Here is a 20,009-nt window from a genome sequence, read left to right as displayed (position 1 = left end):
GAACCTTCTCTAGTAGGTATATCCACATATTTGGGAGTTCTGGTCCAGGATTCTGTCAAGCTTCCTTGCAGGCTGAGTCAGTAACTTGGAAGGCAAATGCAATGATGGCATTTATTTTGAGAGAGTTGCATATAAAAGCAGGGATGTACTTCTGAGGCTCTAAAAGGCTCTGGTCAAGCCACATTTGGAGTATTGTGCGCAGTTTTGGGCCCCATATTTCAGGATAGACGTACTGACCCTGGAGTGGTTTCCGAGATGGTTAACATGAATGGTCCCAGCAATGATGAAAAGATTAACAAAAAAGGAACATGTAAGGACTCTGGGTTTAGAGTCGATGGAGTTTAGAAGGATGAGGGGGAAGCTGATAGAATACTGAATAACCTGGACAGAGTCAATATTGGGAAGATATTTCCATTGATAGGAGAGACTAGGACCTGAGGGCACAGCCTTAGAGTAAAGGGAAGACCTTTTAGAACAGAGATAAGGAGAAACTTCAACCAGAAATTGGTGAATATATGGAATTCACAAGTATCAAGGGGATCAAGAATTACGGGGAGAAGACTAGAGAGTGGGGTCGAGAGACCTTTCAGCCATGATTGAATGGTGGAGCAGACTTGATGGGCTGAAAGGCCTAACTTCTATGTCTTTGGTCCTATCTTAATTTTGAAGTGATCCTGCACAACCAAAGTTTCAACAAGGAGAATTCCTATTCTGACAGGATCTATTGTTGACCACTGCTGACCAAAATTAGATTTTTGTGTTTCACAAATTGATAAGTGTTCTTTTTGATGCTAACTAGAGATATCTGTACAAAATGAAAGTTCTGCCCAATCAATAAGTAAAATGAAATGAAGTCAGACTGTTTCATTTGTTGAGACAATTACAAAGATAATTCATTTGTTAAATTAGCTATCAGGCTAATAAACAATATTGGCTGTGACTACAGTTAGAAAACATTTTAATCTCAGGAACTAGAGTACAATAATAAAAAATTATGCTGAAATGAATACCACCTTCCCTCCACCCCCCAATTTGATACACTGCAGCAATTTGCCATGGTTTCTCTGACAGCATCTCCACATCCCGAAAGGTCACCAAAGCAGGTGCAGAGGAATACTATTACTATTCACATACCATGTCATTTGGGACGTATAGCACACTATCCACATCATCATTTGACTGAAATCCTAGAACTCAAGTGTGACAATGCTGTCACTTTGATAAGGTTATTTTGCCCTTGGGTTTCTTTTTAAAACGGTGTCCTAAAGGCAGAGGTACCAAGAGGTCCCTGGAACAGCCTAGTTTAATAATGGCAGGGAAGTGGCCAGTTCTCCCAGTTCAGGTTTGTCTAATTTGATTTAGTTGTAGCAGACACAAGAACTGGAGTCCAGAAAGGTTGCAAACTTCAGCAAATTATTCTTGACTGACTTTCTGTCTGAAATCTCTTTGTAAGTTGTGCCCTACTACCTGTAAGGATCTGTGTTTCAATTTACCTTTTTTGCTAAGGGTGAGTTTATGGGATGTTATTGGATTGGAACAGTTCCTTAGTTAAGATGCTGTATCAGGTCAGTTACGTTTTCCAATAATTAAGTTATTCTAAATTCCAGTTTTCTTCTGTTTGTGCTTCTACTGTAGTGTTTAAATAAATTCTGTTTTATTTAAAGCGGAGTGGTTTGACCAGCTGCATCACACCTGCAAATATTCACTTCACATATGCCTTTAAAATAGGGTCTAGGCTACCTTTTAAAATATTTTGAGGATGTCTGGCCTGGTCCATAATGCCTCTACACGGTGGTATGTACACTATTGGGAAAATAGCAGTTCAAGAAAATAGTCTAACCTTCCTATTTCTCAAGGACAATGAAGTTCAATGGACACTACAGTTGATCTCACGTTCTGACAAGCCGGAAAATGTTGGCCTCCTCAGGCACCATCACCTGCTCTCCTTCTGTCCAATTCTATACTACTCTCATTATTTTGATCCTAGCACACAGGGATCCAATCAAACACCAAAGATTTACTTGGCATTTGCAGTGTGTCTATTTTTATTACATGATGATACAGCTCTGCAAAATGTATGTATAACTGTGGATCTCACAAATTAGAAATAAAGTACATGACAAAGTGCTAAACACTGGAATTCTCATTGCACTTTCACAATTATAAAAGCACTTGGCCACTCAGCATTTCATTTGCTGTCTGATCAATGAAATAAATCACAATTACATTTCACTGCACAAAGTTCAAAGAATGGGCAACCATCAATAGAAACACATCCTATTTTGAACATGGCACAAAAAAAGGATGGGTTATAAAATTATATGCAATGGGGTAGAAATTCAGTTTTGATAGCAGTACAATCTAGGCGAAACATAAAGGAACTTTCAACAGGAGTTATATCCCAAACCACTTGGATTTAGCTTTCTACAATCTTGCATTCTGCTTTTTAAGTTCAATTTACCCACACAAAATTTGCCTTCTCCAGTTCAAAAGAGAAAGATCCAGCTGAATACACCACCACTGAGACTCTTCAACATGTTTAATATTCTTCAGGTGCAAAGGTATTTTTACCTATATCAAAATCAATTCAGTTCACCAATAAGCTAACCAGTGCATACAAATTAAACTATTAAATTGCTTAATATAACAAATTTATATAGCACCAGAACAGATCGGAGTCGTCACTGGACTCAAAATGTTAATTCAGCTTTCTTACTCCATCTTCTGCTAGACCTGCTCAGTATCACCAGCAATTTGTTTTTGCTTGCTTAGTTGTCAATCTTTGAATTACAAACAGCTAACAGCCTTTTGTTACCACTACAACTTGGTTTTAGAAATGATTTGGAGATGTCGGTGTTGGACTGGGGTGTACAAAGCTAAAAATCACAACACCAGATTATAGTCCAACATGTTCAATTGAAAGCACTGGCTTTCAGAGCGCTGCTCCTTCATCATCATAACCATCTGATAAAGGAGCAGCACTCCAAAAGCTAGTGCTTTCCAATTAAACCTGTTGGACTATAACCTGGTGTTGTGGGGTTAGAAAGGTTATTTATAAAATCATAGATCAGAGGTGATCATTGCCTGGTGCTTGGTTAACAAGCAATATTCGTGCTATATCAGTCCAAACCTGACAGTTCTCCAAGTTTTACTGCATATGGCAAGAGTCTGGTTCATTGTTGGAGGAACCGCAATATGGAACCAAAACACAAACCAGCAAACATTCCCATTTTAAACTTTTGACTGAAGTTATAGGTGAGGCAGCTGAAGATGGCTGGCCCAACAATATTGCACTAATAAACACCTGCAGCAATATCCTGTATAGATCATTCTGCACAAATGCACATTTTATTAAATGAAGTTCACTATAATGCATTTGACAAATTGGGGACAGTGTTCCTAAAGCGCAAACTTTTAAAATGTCTATTGATTATAACATGACTCTGGCCCCATTACTTTAATTGGTGCTGCTATTATGCAATTTTCTTGTAACATGGGATTGCGCAAGAACAAAACTACTGCGTTATAGCAGAACCGACTGTACTGTGCTAAATAATGTCCGCTTAGTCAGATTCAGACTTCATTACAACCTTAGTATGAACATGGACAAAAAAAAGAGTTAAGTCCAGAGGCAAGATGCAAATTTCAGCCCACCACATTAAAGGTGAATTTGGCTAAAGGAAGTAGCAGCAAACTGCAGTTACATATAAAAAAAAAGAGATTATGGGTTACTAATGACTCCAGCCAGGAAAGAATTGGTCCCCTTGAGGCATGGAGCATTAGCCTGAGGGAAAGCATTGCCCAAGCTCAACAGCACAAGACTGTGGGTGAGCATCTGCAAGAATGGAGTTAGAAAGCCTGTGGGAAAAACACTCCAGAGACCAAGTAAAAGTGGCATGACAGAATCTGGGCAAGTGCTCTCCAGATGGTCAGACACAAGAGTGAAAGCTGCAGATGGAACAAAGAAATTTACAAGTGACAGCATTGCAACCGCAGAAACAGATTGGCAGGCAACAATTTCATAGGTTTTTTTTTCTCTCCCAAGTCAAATCTGGGCCAAATCCATGTTTATTTCCGGTCAGCTTGGACAGTAGTCTAATAAACTGAGAATATTTTTTAAATGGCCTAAGTCTTTGGGCTTATTTCAAATTTAAGTTGAAAAAAGACGAATACAACAGAACAATAAGTTGGTATAAATAATAGATAACCTAGACCAAGATATAGGTGGGACTTGTGGAAACAACACGTACCTCAGAGTCGCACAGCATGTAAATAGACCCTTTGGTTTAATTCATTCATGCCAACGAGACATCCCATCTGACCTAGTTCCATTTGCCAGCATGTGGCCCAATTCATAAATCCATCCAGATATCTTTTAAATATTCAAATATAGACATCTCCACCACTTCCCTTAGCAGATTGTTTCATACACACACCACCCTCTGAGAGAAAGTTACCCTGCAGGTCCTTTTTAAATGTTTCCCCTCTCACCTTCCACCTATGGCTTCTGGTTTTGAATTCCCCTACCCTGGGAGAAAGACCTTGACTATTCATACTATCCTTTGCCCTCATGATTTTATAAACATCTATAAGGTCACCCCTCAGCTTTCGATGCTCCAAAGTAAAGTCGTCCTACTTTATTCAGCCTCTTACTATAACACAAACCCTCCAATCCCAGGAACATCCTTGCAAATCTTTTCTGCACCCTCTCAATTTTAATAACATCCTTTCTATAGGAAGGCAACCAGAATGGTACACAGTATTCTAAAATGGCTTCACGAGCATCCTGTACAGCTACAACATGACACCCGAACTCCGACATTCAACATTCTGACCAATACAGGCAAGTGTGCTAAATGCCTTCTTCACCACCCTGCCCAACTGCGACTCCACTTTAAAGTAACCCCGAGGTCCTTGTTTGCAACACTCCCCAGAGGCTTACCATTAAGTGTATAAGTCCTGCCCTGCTTTGGCTTACCAAATTGCAACACCTCATATTTATCTAAGTTAAACTCCATCCGCCACTCTTCAGTCCATTGGCCCATCTGATCAAGGTCCCATTGCACTGAGATAATCTTCACTGTCCATTATACCACCTAGTGAAATTTGAAGACTGACAAAGGAAGGGGAGGAGTTCCAGACTTCATTTACATCCTATACCAAGTTGCAGATTCAGAATGAACCTGGGTAGCAAATACAGAGGAACCTTGATTATCCAAACGAGATGGGTGGGCACTATTTCATTCGGATAATTGATTATACGGTAAATTGAACTTTCCTTTCTCCTCGCTCTGCCTGCCTTGCTCCCTGTGTCCCAGGGTTTGTTTCTGAGCAGAGACACACTTGTGTGCAAGGGACCTGCAGCATTGCTGATCCGATCCGATCCCCCCCCCCCCCCCCAATCAGTTCAATGGGATTGACACAGCAAGCACTTGCCAAGGCTGCTCCCCATTCAGGAGACAAGGCAGCAGCAGACTATGCGTGTGAGTCTCCTCCCTCCCATGTGTACCCCTAACCCGTCAGACATGTCCACTAAACCCCAACCCCTGCCCCACCACCCCCCCAAATGCCAAGTAAAGGGAAACAGCGTAGGACAAAAAAAAGAGGATCTGGAGGAACCAATTATTAGTCAACAGGTATGATTTACTTGTTGCTTGTGCAGTAAGATAAAGACTGTCTGAAGAACAGCTAGAATGCAATTAATGGCAATTTGAAGCAGGAAGGTGGAGAAGGGGAAAGTCTTACGTCGTACTTTAATGGAGATTTAATAATTAGGGAACAGATATCATCCTTTGTAAGCATGATCAACAATTTACATGATAGGTTGGCTACCGGGCATAACACCTTATTGGGATTGTATTATAGACCCCCTAATAGTCAGAGGGAAATTGAGAAACAAACTTGTAAGCAGATCTCAGTTATCTGTAAGAATAATAGGGTGTTTATGGTAGGGGATTTTAACTTTCCAAACATAGACTGGGACTGCTATAGTGTTAAAGGTTTAGATGGGCAGAAATTTGTTAAGTGTGCACAACAAAATCTCCTGATTCAGTATGTGGATGTACCTACTAGAGAAGCTGCAAACCTTGACTTACTCTTGGGAAATAAGGCAGGGCAGGTGACTGAGGTGTCAGTGGGGGAGCACTTTGGGGCCAGTGACCATAATTCTATTAGATTTAAAATAGTGATGGAAAAATGATGGACCAGACCGAAAAGTTAAAGTTCTAAATTGGAGAAAGGTCAATTTTGACGGTGTTAGGCAAGAACTTTCGAAAGCTGATTGGAGGCAGATGTTCGCAGATAAAGAGATGGCTGGAAAATGGGAAGCCTTCGGAAATGAGATAACAAGAATCCAGAGAAAGTATATTCCTGTTAGGATGAAAGGAAAGGCTGGTAGTTAAAGGGAATGCTGGATGACTAAAGAAATTGAAGGTTCGGTTAAGAAAAAGGAGGAAGCATACGTCAAGTATAGACAGGATAGATCAAGTGAATCCTTAGGAGGATGATAAAGGCAGTAGGCATACACATAACAGAAGTCAGGAGGGCAAAACAGCGACATGAGATAGCTTTGGCAAATAGATTTAAAGGAGAATCCAAAGGATTTTTACAAATACATTAAGGACAAAAGAATAACAAGAGAGAGAATAGGGCCCCTCAAGGATCAGAGCTGAAAATGTGTTGCTGAAAAAGCGGTCAGGTAGCATCCAGGGAACAGGAGATTCGACGAAGAGCTTATGCCCGAAACATCGAATCTCCTGTTCCCTGGATGCTGCTGACCTGCTGCACTTTTTCAGCAACACATTTTCAGGTCTGATCTCCAGCATCTGCAGACCTCATTTTCTCCCCTCAAAGATCAGCAAGGCGACCTTTGTGTGGAACCGCAGGAGATGGGGGAAGATACTAAACAAGTATTTTGCATCATTATTTACTGTGGAAAAAGACATGGAAGATATAGAATGCAGGGACATCTTGAAAAATGTCCATTTTACGAGGAAATGCTGGATGTCTTGCAATGCATAAAAGTGGATAAATCCCCAGGACCTGATCAGGCATACCCTAGAACTCTGTGGGAAGCTAGGGAAGCGATTGCTGGCCTCTTACTGAGATATTTGTATCATCGATAGTCACAGGTGAGGTGCTGGAAGACTGGAGGTTGGTTAATGTGGTGCCACTCTTTAAGAAAGATAGTAAGGCCAAGCCAGGGAACTAGAGATCAGTGAGCCTGGCGTCAGTGGTGGACATGTTGTTGGAGGGAATCCTGAGGGAAAGGGTGCACATGTATTTGGAAAGGCAAGGGTTGATTAGGGATAGTAAACATAGCTTTGTGCATGGGAAGTTTTGAAGAAGTAACAAAGAGGATTGAGGAGGGCAGAACGGTAGATGTGATCTATATAGACTTCAGTAAGGCTTTCGACAAGGTTCCCCACGAGAGACCAGTCAGCAAGGTTAGATCTCATGGAATACGGGGAGAACTAGCCATTTGGATACAAAATTGGCTCGAAGAGAGAAGACAGAGGGTGGTGGTGGAGGGTTGTTTTTCAGACTGTAACCAGTGGAGTGCCACAAGGATCAGTGCTGGGACCACCACTTTTTATCATTTATGTAAATGATTGGGATGTGAGCATAAAAGGTATAGTAAGTTTGCAGATGACACCAAAGTTGGAGGTGTAGTGGACAGCAAAGAGGGTTAACTCAGATTACAACAGGATCTTGACCAGATGGGCTAATGGGCTAAGTGGTAGATGGAGTTTTTTTTTGTAGATATTTTTATTGAAATTTAACATTTTTGCAAATTTACAAAAATAAACAAAACTCTCAAATACAAACATTGATGTACAATTAAATCATATATACAATAGTCATAATTTAACAAAGAAAAGAGAAAGAAAGAAAACAAAAAAAGAAAAAAAAAAACCAAAAAAGAACTCAACTTTCTACTAATCTAACCTATAACTAACCAGAGTGTATACCTAAGTCTCTTACATGCTCGGAATGTATAAACATCAAATATAATAAAACCCGTATTCGCGCAGGATTCCTCTCCCAAGGGGCCCCGGAGCAGCCCGGTCTGAAATCTTCACTAAATAAAAGCCCTTGTTAGGATAGCCGAAATATCTGCATTTATATAATTCAAAAAGGGCTGCCATATTTTATAAAATAATTCAGTCTTTCGGTGCACCATATTTGTGAGGAAGTCAAGGGGGATATATTCCATAATTAATCTGTGCCAATTTGAAAGTCCAGGGGGGGCCTCAGCCACCCAGTTCACCAAAATATTTTTCCTTGCACAGAAAGAGAGAATAGAAAATAGTCTCTTCCCATGCATATCCAGAGATGAGAGGTTCAAAAAGCCCAAAAGGAGAGATACAGGGTCCACCCTAATTTCCGTTCCTAAAATTTCTGTCAGGGTATTTGCCACTTTAGTCCAGTATCTGCGGATTTTCTGACAAGTCCACAGACAATGTACAAGAGTACCCACCTCTATTTTGCATTTGGGACACATTGGAGATGCTCCTGCCTTAAATTTTGCCAGTCGAGCCGGAGCTATATGGGCCCTATGAAGTATCTTTAGTTGGATAGCCTGAGTTCTGTTACAGATAGCAATTCTTCTAGCATTTTCCCAAATGTCATTCCATATATCCTCAGAGATTTCTAGCCCCAAGTCCTGCTCCCATGTTTTAAGCAGGTCATCCATGTCTCCTGAGACTCCATCATGTAGCAAATGGTATATAGTACTAACGGAGGATGCCCCGGCTGGTCGTAAGACATTACGTTCTCTGTCTGATTTATAAAGACTATCTATTAATGTAGTCTTCCTCTGTATATAATCTCGAACTTGGAAGTATCGAAAGAGATCCCCATTAGGTATTCCGAATTTCAGACGCAGCTGCTCAAAGGACATCAGGATCCCATCTTTAAATAGGTCCCCTAAGCATGAGATGCCCCTGGATCTCCAGAGTTTAAAGGTGGCATCTGTAATCCCCGGTTGGAATCCCCATGCGCCTACTATTGGTGCATGGGGGGATGTTTTATGAGAGTTACCCTCATTTTGCCGCATTATATTCCAGGCCTTAATTGTGTTTAATATTATGGGATTTTTACAGTGGTCTGTAATGATTTTCCTCTTATCTGAAAATAAAAGGTTAATAAGTGGGTATTTTACTTGGGAGGCTTCGATATCCAGCCAAATTGATTGTGGATCAGATGAAACCCAATCAGCTATGTAACTTAGTAGGGAGCTTAACTGATATTTCCTAAAGTCTGGGAAGTCCAGTCCTCCCCTTGCCTGTGGAAGCTGTAGCTTCTTCAGCTTAATAAGGGGCCGTCTATGGTTCCAAATAAAGGAGCCCAACCAGCCATATAATTTACGTAGGGCTAGCCTTGGCAGCATCAGCGGGAGCATTCTCATAGGATATAAGAGACGGGGCAGAACATTCATTTTAATTAATGCTATTCTCCCTAGCCAGGAAATCGGAAGGTCTCTCCATTGGCAGCTGGAGGTCCTGCCTTATCCTTTCCATTAATTGTACAAAATTAGCCCTATACAGCTGATCAAATACTGGCGTGATAAAAATACCTAAATATAAGAAGCCCTCCACGGACGAACGGAAGGGAAAAGGGGATCCGTCCATTAAGTGGGGTATCATAGCCAGACCACCCATTGGCATGGCTTCCGATTTTGAAAAATTAATTTTATAGCCTGAGAATGCACTAAATGTATTAATAACTTGAATTAGACGAGGCACTGACATTAAAGGATTACTGAGGAATAAGAGAATGTCATCTGCATAGAGGGTAATTTTGTGTTTACCTGTACCAATCCTCGGGGCCGTTATATTAGGATCAGTCCGGATGGCTTCTGCTAATGGTTCGATTATCAGCGTAAACAACAATGGTGAGAGAGGACATCCTTGACGGCAGCCCCTACCCACACTGAAATCATCCGATCTTAACCCATTAGTAATAACAGCTGCTTTGGGGTCATTATACAATGTTGAAACCCATTTGGTAAACACCTGTCCAACGCCAAACCTTTCCAATGTGTAAAATAAATATGACCATTCAACCCTATCAAATGCCTTTTCCGCATCCAATGAAATTACTACTCCTGGTATCTTTCCCTGATGACAGGCTTGGATCATATTCAAGACCCTTCTGATATTATTGGATGATCTGCGGCCCTTAATAAATCCCGTCTGGTCCTCCTTTATAATATATGGCAGTACCCTTTCTAGTCTTAGTGCTAACATTTTTGAGAGAATTTTAAAGTCTACATTTAGTAAGGATATTGGTCTGTAAGATGCACAATCTTCTGGGTCTTTTCCTTTTTTGAGGATAAGAGAAATATTTGCTTCTTTCAGCGTGGGCGGGAGACAGACCTGACTATGCGCAAAATTATACATATCCATAAGTGGGTCAACCAATATTCCTGTAAATTCTTTATAGAATTCAGCTTGAAAACCATCCGGGCCCGGTGCTTTTCCGCTCTGAAGTTGCCTAATTGCCTCAAGTATTTCTTGGACTGTTAAAGGGGTATTTAGGGCCGACACCTGTTCCGGAGTCAGGCCCGGGAAGGTCAAATTTTTAAAAAATGACTGCATCCTCCTAATCCTATCTTCACAATCCTGCGATCTATATAGTTCAGAATAAAATTCTTTAAAGGTCGCATTGATCTTTTTATGATCATGAGTCAGGGTACCTGTACTTTCCTTGATGGTCGGAATAGTTTGAGGGGCTTTCTTTTTCTTTGCAAGAAATGCTAAGTATCTACCCGGTTTGTCGCCATATTCATATAATCTTTGTTTCGCAAATAATATTTCCCTTTTAGCCGTTTGAGTAAGCGCGGTGTTTAAAGCTGTCCTAAGAGCTGTAATCCTCTGCAATTTTGTGATAGAAGGTCTATCAGCGTATGCTGTTTCGGCTGCTTTTAGGCGAGCTTCGAGCAGACGCTGTTGCTCTCCCTTCATTTTCCTCTGGGTCGCTGAATAGGAGATGATCAAACCTCGTGCATAAGCTTTGATGGTCTCCCACATCATTGACGGATTGCTAGCTGTACCAGTATTAATTTCTAAAAAAGTTTTAAGTTCTTGGGAGAAGTACTTTAAAAATTTGCTATCTTTTATCAGGAAGGGGTCCATACGCCAATGCCGAGCAGATGTCCCATTGTTCTTTACCTTAGTTTCCATGTATACAGCGGCATGGTCAGAGATTGCTATAGTACCTATTTTACAGGTTGCTATAGAGTTTAGAAAAATCGATGGGGCAAAAAACATATCAATTCTTGTGTGACATTTATGTGGATTAGAGTAGAAAGAAAAATCTCTACCCTGTGGATGGAGACATCTCCATACATCTACCAATCCTAATTCTTTATTCAGGTCCGCCAGTTGTCTAGATCTGGGAGATACTCCAGCGGCACTCTTGGGAATCCTGTCTATTTCCAGATCCATAATACAATTAAAGTCTCCCCCTATAATTGTATGACGGGCACCAAAGGCCATCAGTTTTGAAAAAGCTTCCGTTATGAATTTAAAGGGGTGTGCCGGGGGGCAGTATACATTTAAGATCCCATATTCCTCTCCATTTATGAGGGCTTTAATCAAAATATATCGTCCAGATTCGTCTTTTATCTGATTTAGAATTTTCAAAGGGAAGTTCTTCCGGACAAGGATAACCACTCCCCTGCTTTTTGAATTAAAAGAGGAAAGAAAGGCCTGATCAAATCCGCCCTGTCGTAATTTTAAGTGTTCTTTATCCGACAGGTGTGTCTCCTGTAGGAGAGCTATATCAACTCTCTCCTTCTTAAGATTTGATAATATTTTCTTCCTTTTAACTGGCGAATTACTCCCCCTGACATTCCAGGTGCACCACTTAACCGACTGTTCAGCCATAATCATCTGGACAGATCCGAGACCCCTCGGGAGGGGAAACCCTATCTAGAACATCCCGAGCATGGAGCATACAAGATTTACAAAAGTAAAGATTCTCTGATACACTCAAAACAATATAACAAAAAACTCTTTCTAAGTATAAAAACTATAAAACATTCCGAATTGGAGATTTTCTCCCTTGTTCCCAGCGAGCGTCACTTCCACTCCCACAGTCCATCTTACCCTCTTCCAACCAGTGCCCCACCCTTGAACCAGGTGTTCCTCAATAAAATGAGGAGAATTCAAATATAATATAAAGCTAGAGTTAACAGTGAACACCCCACCCCCACCCACACCCACACCCACATCTAAATATATTTGGGAATATTAATACCATATATAACTATAAGATTACAATCTCAACACGTAATACTTAAATATAATACCACAAAATAACAGGGGAAAGAAAAACAACCCCGCTCCTAAAAACAGAAGTAAAATAGAATAAGGTAACCACCTCCCCCCATCAACATTAACCAAATGCCCCAACATATATATATATACATACACACATAGGGGGAAAGATAAGAAAAGATGAAGGGATGTAAACCAAAATAATGGGAAAGGCAGACCAGCGTCCACAATCTCTTACAGCTTATTTAAGAGAGTCCAAGAATTCCTTAGCCTTCTCCGGTGATCCGAAGTTATATATGGATCCTTCGTGGCTAAGGCGTAGCGTCGCTGGATATCGTAAGGAGTACTGGATATTTAAGTCCCTTAAACGCTTCTTCGCCTCATCGAATGCCTTCCTCTTTCGGACCAAAGCTGGGGAGAAGTCCTGGAACAGCATGATCCTGGATCCTTTGTGGGTCATAGCTTGGGGATCTTTTCCCAGATTTCTTGAGGCTTCCAGGAGCATCTGCCTCTCCCTATAGCTCTGCAGCTGGAACAGGACCGGGCGTGGGCGCTGGGTTGAGCCGGGCCCACGTACTGTGACCCGGTAGGCCCATTCTACCCTTACCCGGCCTGATCCAGCCTGCAGATTTAAAAGTTGTGGCAGCCAATGCTCTAAGAATGCTGTCAGCTGGCCTCCCTCTTCCTGCTCGGGAAGGCCCAACAACCGAATATTTTTTCTACGACATCGATTTTCGAGGTCATCAATGTGGTTTTCTAGGTTCTGGACTCGATTCTCGAGAAAACGGATGTGGTCGGCTGTTGATTTTATCCCAGTCTCTGAGGCTGCGGCCTTCGACTCCACCTCTCTGACTCGGCACTCCAATTCCTGAATGTCTCTGCCCTGCTTCTGCAGCTCGGCTGATAGTGCTTCTCTGCTCTGCCGAGACTCATCGATAAAAGCATCAATCTTCGCCTCCCACCTGGCAAACATCTCCTCAAAGCTCATCTTCATTGGTAAATCTCCTGAAGCAGCTGAAGACACCTTTGTTGCAGCTGAAGAGGGAGAGGGTGGGGGAGGGGTCCCTGCTTTCTTAGAGCCGCCTGTTCCCTTCCCTTTACTCATTTTCCAGCTAGTATTAGACTATTTAAATGTACTAATAGGTAACTATTTAAGGTTAACAACTATTATAAATGGTTTAGTGAGTGTGGTGGGGGTGGATAGCCCACTTTTCCCAAGTTTTGGGTAGAGCACTGTGGACTCAGTCTTGCTGGGTCGCCGCCATCTTGGATCCCCCGGTAGATGGAGTTTAATTCAGATAAATGAGAGGTGCTGCATTTTGGGAAAGCAAATCATACACTTAATGCTAAGGTCCTAGGGACTGTTGCAGAACAGAGAGACCTTGGAGTGCAGGTTCATAGCTCCTTGAAAGTGGAGTCGCAGGTAGATAGGATAGTGAAGGAATTTGGTATGCTTTCTTTTATTGGTCAGCGTATTGAGTACAGGAGTTGAGAGGTCATGCTGCGGCTGTACAGGACATTGGTTAGGCCACTGTTGGAATATTGTGTGCAATTCTGGTCTCCTTCCTATCGGAAAGATGTTGTGAAACTTGAAAGGGTTCAGAAAAGATTTACAAGGATATTGCCAAGGATTGGAGGATTTGAGCAATAGGGAGAGGCTGAACAGGCTGGGGTTGTTTTCCCTAGAGCATTGGAGGCTGAGGGGTGACCTTATAGAGGTTTACAAAATTATGATGGGCATAGATAGGGTAAATAGACAAAGTCTTTTCCCTGGGGTCGGGGAGTCCAGAACTAGAGGGCATAGGTTTAGGGTGAGAGGGGAAAGATATCAAAAAAAAAGACCTAAGGGGCAACATTTTCACACAGAGGGTGATACGAGTATGGAATGAGCTACCAGAGGAAGTGGTGGAGGCTGGTACATTGCAATATTTAAGAGGCATTTGGATGGGTATATGAATAGGAAGGGTTTGGAGGGATAAGGGCCAGGTGCTGGCAGGTGAGACTAGATTGGGTTGGGATTTCTGGTTGGCATGGACGAGTTGGACGGAAGAGTCTGTTTCCATGCTGTACATCTGGACTTGTTATCTCATTTCTGAAGGCTTCCCATTTTCCAGCTGTCCCTTTATCTGCGAACACCTGCCCCCAATCAGCTTTTGAAAGTTCTTGCCTAATACCATCAAAATTGGCCTTTCTCCAATTTAGAACTTCAACTTTTAGGTATGGTCTATCCTTTTCCATCACTATTTTAAAACTAATAGAATTACGGTCGCTGGCCCCAAAGTGCTCCCCCAGTGACACCTCGGTCACCTGCCCTGCTTTCTTTTCAAGAGTCGGTCAAGTTTTGCACTCTCTCTAGTAGGTACATCCACATACTGAATCAGAAAATTTTGTCTATACTTAATTCCTCTCCCTTAACACTATGGCACTCCCAGTCAATGTTTGGAAAGTTAAAATCCCCTACCATAATCACCTTATTATTCTTACAGATAACGGAAATCTTACAAATTTCTGTCTTGAATATACTCAATGATGGAACATCTACACCTAGGACGAAGAATTCTAAAAGATTTACCACTCTGAATGAAGCAATTCTATCATCTCAGTCCTAAATGACCTGCCCTTTATTCTGAGGTACTGGTCTAGATTCCCCAGCCTGAAGAAATGTCCTCGTGCAACTACCCTATCAAGCCTTGCAAGAATGAGGATAGGCATTAAAATTATACTGTTTGGTTTCTAAAATACTCAGGGAGACATTGAAGACTACATACACATGTGTTCTGCCAACTTTCAGACAGGAAGTTGTAAAAAGGCAGTTGGGATCCTTAGCCATTACCACTGGTAAGGATTATGATAATTTTATGTTCTGGGACCACATCTTTAAAAGTAAAATGAAGAGGCTTAGGTGACTGGTTCTGCAGTCTGGAAGCAAGATTCATTTTGCTAGATCAAGGAAAGTTGAACAATTATTTAGCAGACATGTGCACATTGATTTTTTTTTCAATCAAGTTGAAGTTCTGTTGTGTATTATAAAGTATAACCATTGACTTCAATAATAGTGTTTAGTCAATAGCACTTTTAGTTTAAGTCTTAAAACTGATAATCCAACGCACAACCAAGGGAATGCTTCATTATTGAAGGTGTCATCTTTCAGATGAGACTTTAAAATGCAGCCAGTGGGCCCTCTCAGGCAAATGTAGAAGATTCCACTGAACTATTTTGACAGAAGAATAGGGTTATTACATCCCTGATGGGTATGGTCAACATCAATTTCTTAGAACAGAGTTGCTAATTATCATATTGCCATTTGGGGGAGCTTACTGCATGTATGTTGGCACCCACACTTCCTATATTACAACAATGATTTGCCTTCAAAGCACACAATTGGTTATAAAACATTTTTGGATGTTTGGAGGTTTAAAAATTTACTATTACAAGTTTTTTAAAAAATCTTTGTTGTTTATATTTCACATGACTCTCCTCAAATTCTAGTTGGCTTTCAATACCCTTAATCATGCTGTTTGCTCTCATATTTGCATCAAGCAACTCTTTAAAATACATCAATGCTATCAAATTTAAACACCTCAAAAATAAGCAAACACTTGTTTCCAATGTCAATTCTATATAATCACTGCAGTTGCAGTGGATCTATTATCTTTGGAAATGGAGATTTGTAACAGGTAAAGCAGCATTCCATGGAATTGAACTGTAACGAATAGTACAACTTAAATGCAATAAATTCCAGTTTTAACCAACCAATTCATTGCACAAAAAAACCCTGATCATACTAGTTTCACTGCATTCTACAATGAATTCAAGTCACGACAGCTGTCTTAATAAGGACATCTTCAAATTCAAAAGTTCAATTAAAATTTTTGAAGTACATCAAATCCATAAAGAAATGATGCGTGACTTCTCAATTCAATCTTATTGAAACTGGCTGCTATCATCTTGATAAGTAAATTTGCTTTGCTTGCTCTCCTGAAACTCCAAAAAAAATGTGGCAATCATATTTATCTTCATAGAAGGAATATATTATTTTTCAAATTCTGTTGTCACTAACCTTGAACGTTAAACACTTCAACTTGGTGTATATTCAGTTGCACTACATTCATCTTGTACAATACCTAAAATTGCTTCCCCACTCCCTCCAATGTTCATGCATAAAAAAAAATCATATTCATTCCACTCCTGTACAACTGCTTTCAGCCTTCTCAAAATCAGTTTATAGAAGTTGGAATGTAGTCCTTCATTTCAAAGAAGTACATAGTGCATTTCCACTGCTCTCCTGAATTGGCCCCCACTCCTCTAAAATATTCATACAATTAAGCATGTACCTGAAGCAATGTGAGTGTCATCAGGTTTTATTAAATACAGAATCACCACAGTGCAAAAGGAAGTCACCTGGCCTATCATTTGCTGGTTCTCCAAATGACTAGTTTAGTGCCATCTCCTGTCTTCTCCCCTAACCCTATACATTCTTCCTTTTTAAGGAACCATCTTTTGAATGTCTTGATTGAGTTTGCTTCAATCATACTTTCAGCCAGTGAATTACAGATGCTACCCACTGATTGCAGTGGAATCATGTTTGCATTTTTAAAAACATACTTAAGTCCGTGCCTCCATTCTCAATCTTTTCAGGAAAGGGAACAATTTCTCCTTATATACCCATGATCACCCATGATTTCAAATACTTCAGTCAAATCTCTTCTGGCCTTCTCTTCACCAAGGGGAACAATCCTGGTGTTTTCAATCCAATTTAACTAAAATTCCCCATGCCCGCAAACCTGTTCTGTAATCACACAACATCAGGTTACAGTCCAACAGGTTTAACTGGAAGCACTAGCTTTCGGAATGCTGCTCCTTCATCAGGTGGTCTGTAATATCTCCAATGCCTGCTTTCACAGCCCTCCAAAAGTAAGGTCCCAGACACCAGTGAGTAAGTTAAAATGCCACAGAGGGGTCAGTTCATGCTTTACTTCTCTTTCAAGACACATTGGGGACTCAAGGGTTAAACATTCCACTGCCAAAGGACTTACTGCAGTATCAAGCCTGTACTCTTACAATACAGACAGAACATCTCAGTAGGGGAGAGGTTAACTGTATCTCAGAAATAGAGCCTATTGGAGCCACACATGTGGATTCCCCCTGTAGCCCCAGACAAGACTGAAAGCCTTGGCCACAACCCTGTTAAACTGCGTCCCGCTCCCATAGTCTTACTTCCTCTCAATATTAGCATAGCTATGTGAATCCCCCATTTACAACAGGCAAAACCCTTCTGCCTTTATCTCTTCCCATCAACACAATTTGGAGATGCCGGTGTTGGACTGGGGTGTACAAAAGTTAAAAATCTCAACACCAGGTTATAGTCCAACAAGTTAATTTGGAAGCACTAGCTTTCCGAGAGCTAGTACTTGCAAATAAACCTGTTGGACTATAACCTGGTGTTGTGTGATTTTTAACCATCAATACAATCATGAAGAATACAATAATCAGTTTCTGTAATCCATTCACATATTATCACAGGACATTGACATTCATCAGGCTTTGTAAATTCATAATTACCTACTTTAAACTATGTGGGGACAATTGCCCATGTGACTGAAAAACGTTTTTAAAAATTCTTATAAATGTACTGTCTCGGTGTGTAGGGCAGAGTTCGTGGAGAAGTGTCACCACAAGTAGACACACGGCTACAGTGGAGACACTTGAATCTCTTGGCGACTGACCGATAACAAAGCCACTGCTGTTGTACGGATAACTTGTGCCGTCCAAATTTGTGGAGCAAAATAGACATCAACACCAGCTGAGGCCAACTTAAGAGTCTTATACAAATTCAAAATAACCTCCTTGCTATTGTATTCAATGCCCATATTAACAAATCCCAGGACACTATTGGGACTACCCATAGCATAAAAGCCACATAAGGCCAAAAATGATTCTCTGCTGACAAAGTGACGGAGGATTTTCAGCTGAAGTAGCAGCTTGTTTAGTGTAGTATGTATTGAAGTAAACCTTAAATTAGGACAGTTGTAGCTTTGTAGACAGAATATATCCAAGGTAATAAGATTAAGACAGTATGCAAAGTGTCTTGTTGCAAACACAACTGCAGTTGTTTACATTGAGACAGCTGGATCAGGACACCCTTGAATATGCTGACAGAAAAATTCCATACCTCGCTGATTTAAGGTCTGAAATCCATCACAAACAGAAAAGATCTACTTACTTTAGTTCAGACTTCAAAGTTTGTGAGAAAATTTGTAGCCTGGGTGCTCGTTGTTGTGGTTCTGTTCGCCGAGCTGGGAATTTGTGTTGCAGACGTTTCGTCCCCTGTCTAGGTAACATCCTCAGTGCTTGGGAGCCTCCTGTGAAGCGCTTCTGTGATCTTTTCTCCGGCATTTTAGTGGTTTGAATCTGCCGCTTCCAGTTGTCAGTTCCAGCTGTCCGTTGCAGTGGCCGGTATCGACCTGGACCAAATATACCGGCCACTGCAATGGACAGCTGGAACCGACAACCAGAAGCAGCAGATTCAAACCACTACAAATGCCGGAGGAAAGATCACAGAAGCGCTTCACAGGAGGCTCCCAAGCACGGAGGATGTAACCTAGACAGGGGACAAACGTCTGCAACACAAATTTAGTTCAGACTGCCAGATAATCAGTAATAGATTTTCAATATAATTTTCTTTAAAGAAAAATAAGCATGAGAAAGACTCCAAAAATTCCTATGGATAAACAATTCCTCAGACAGCAGGAAAGACCCCCCACACTGCTTAAAGGGAGAACTGAATTACAGATGATTAAATCAGCAGGCATTGGAATGTGAATTGAATAAGATGTACTGTAAAGGCCCAAGGTTAAAGATAGGATGGCTAGTAAATACAGATCATGGGAATACCTGGGGTTGTCTGTAAGGCTGCCCATCACTGACCATAGATCACTGATTAATTTGATTAGGTGTGTATGTAATTAATTCATAACATGATTGATCTGTAATCACTAAAGGTGGGATAAAAATGTATAGAAGTGTACATCTTGCCTTTGCTCAGGAAAGCTACTTCTGGACCCCTCAGAGGTTTCTTCCCATCAACGTAACATCTATAAACTCTAATGCTGGAAGTTGACTCCAAATGTCAAGTGATTTAGTCATTCTGCTCCACTACTTGCCTCTCACCGTGTCCTGCCACCTTTAAATACTTAAGCCCAAGTAAGTACTTGTACATACTTTAAATACTTGTATACCCAAGTGCAGGCACTCCTACACCCCTCTAGAGTTATACCCTTTGTTTTCAGATCTCCATGTTCTTCTTACAAAAATATACCACCTCGTACTTTTCAAAATTGAACACCATATGTCGCCTATCCAACCACTTTACCAACTTTTCAATGTCCTGTTAATGCTTTACCAAATCCTCCTCAGTTCATAACGCTTCCAAGTTTTGTATCAACATGTATGAACTGCATATTCAAATTTAGCCAATTTTTGTTCATTGCAACATACTGAACTCACAGGTACTCACTTTATTGGCTGATCAACCTACGACATGCACATATTTGTCACCACCTACCAAGGTTCAGTAACCTGAATAGAATGTCAGAGTGAACCAAGATCATGATTACCAGATGAGCAAGCGCACCCTGTGCCTTCGAGACACTTTTCAGGGAGTCACCCATGAAGGTAATTCAGTTGTTCAAATAATTATTGTCCATTAGGTCCCTGAACAAATGA

The 20,009-nt window shown here is 40.9% G+C and overlaps 1 protein-coding gene across 1 annotated transcript in view; it reads right to left on the bottom strand.

Moving 5' to 3' along the window:
- The window catches only part of abhd12 (abhydrolase domain containing 12, lysophospholipase), a 151,974-nt gene that overhangs the window by 51,806 nt on the left and 80,159 nt on the right, over positions 1-20,009 (bottom strand). The window lies entirely within an intron of this gene.

Source organism: Hemiscyllium ocellatum, chromosome 10, assembly GCF_020745735.1.
Source record: "Hemiscyllium ocellatum isolate sHemOce1 chromosome 10, sHemOce1.pat.X.cur, whole genome shotgun sequence".
Classification (NCBI taxonomy): Eukaryota; Metazoa; Chordata; class Chondrichthyes; order Orectolobiformes; family Hemiscylliidae; genus Hemiscyllium; species Hemiscyllium ocellatum.
This window is presented reverse-complemented; position numbering and strand designations above follow the sequence as displayed.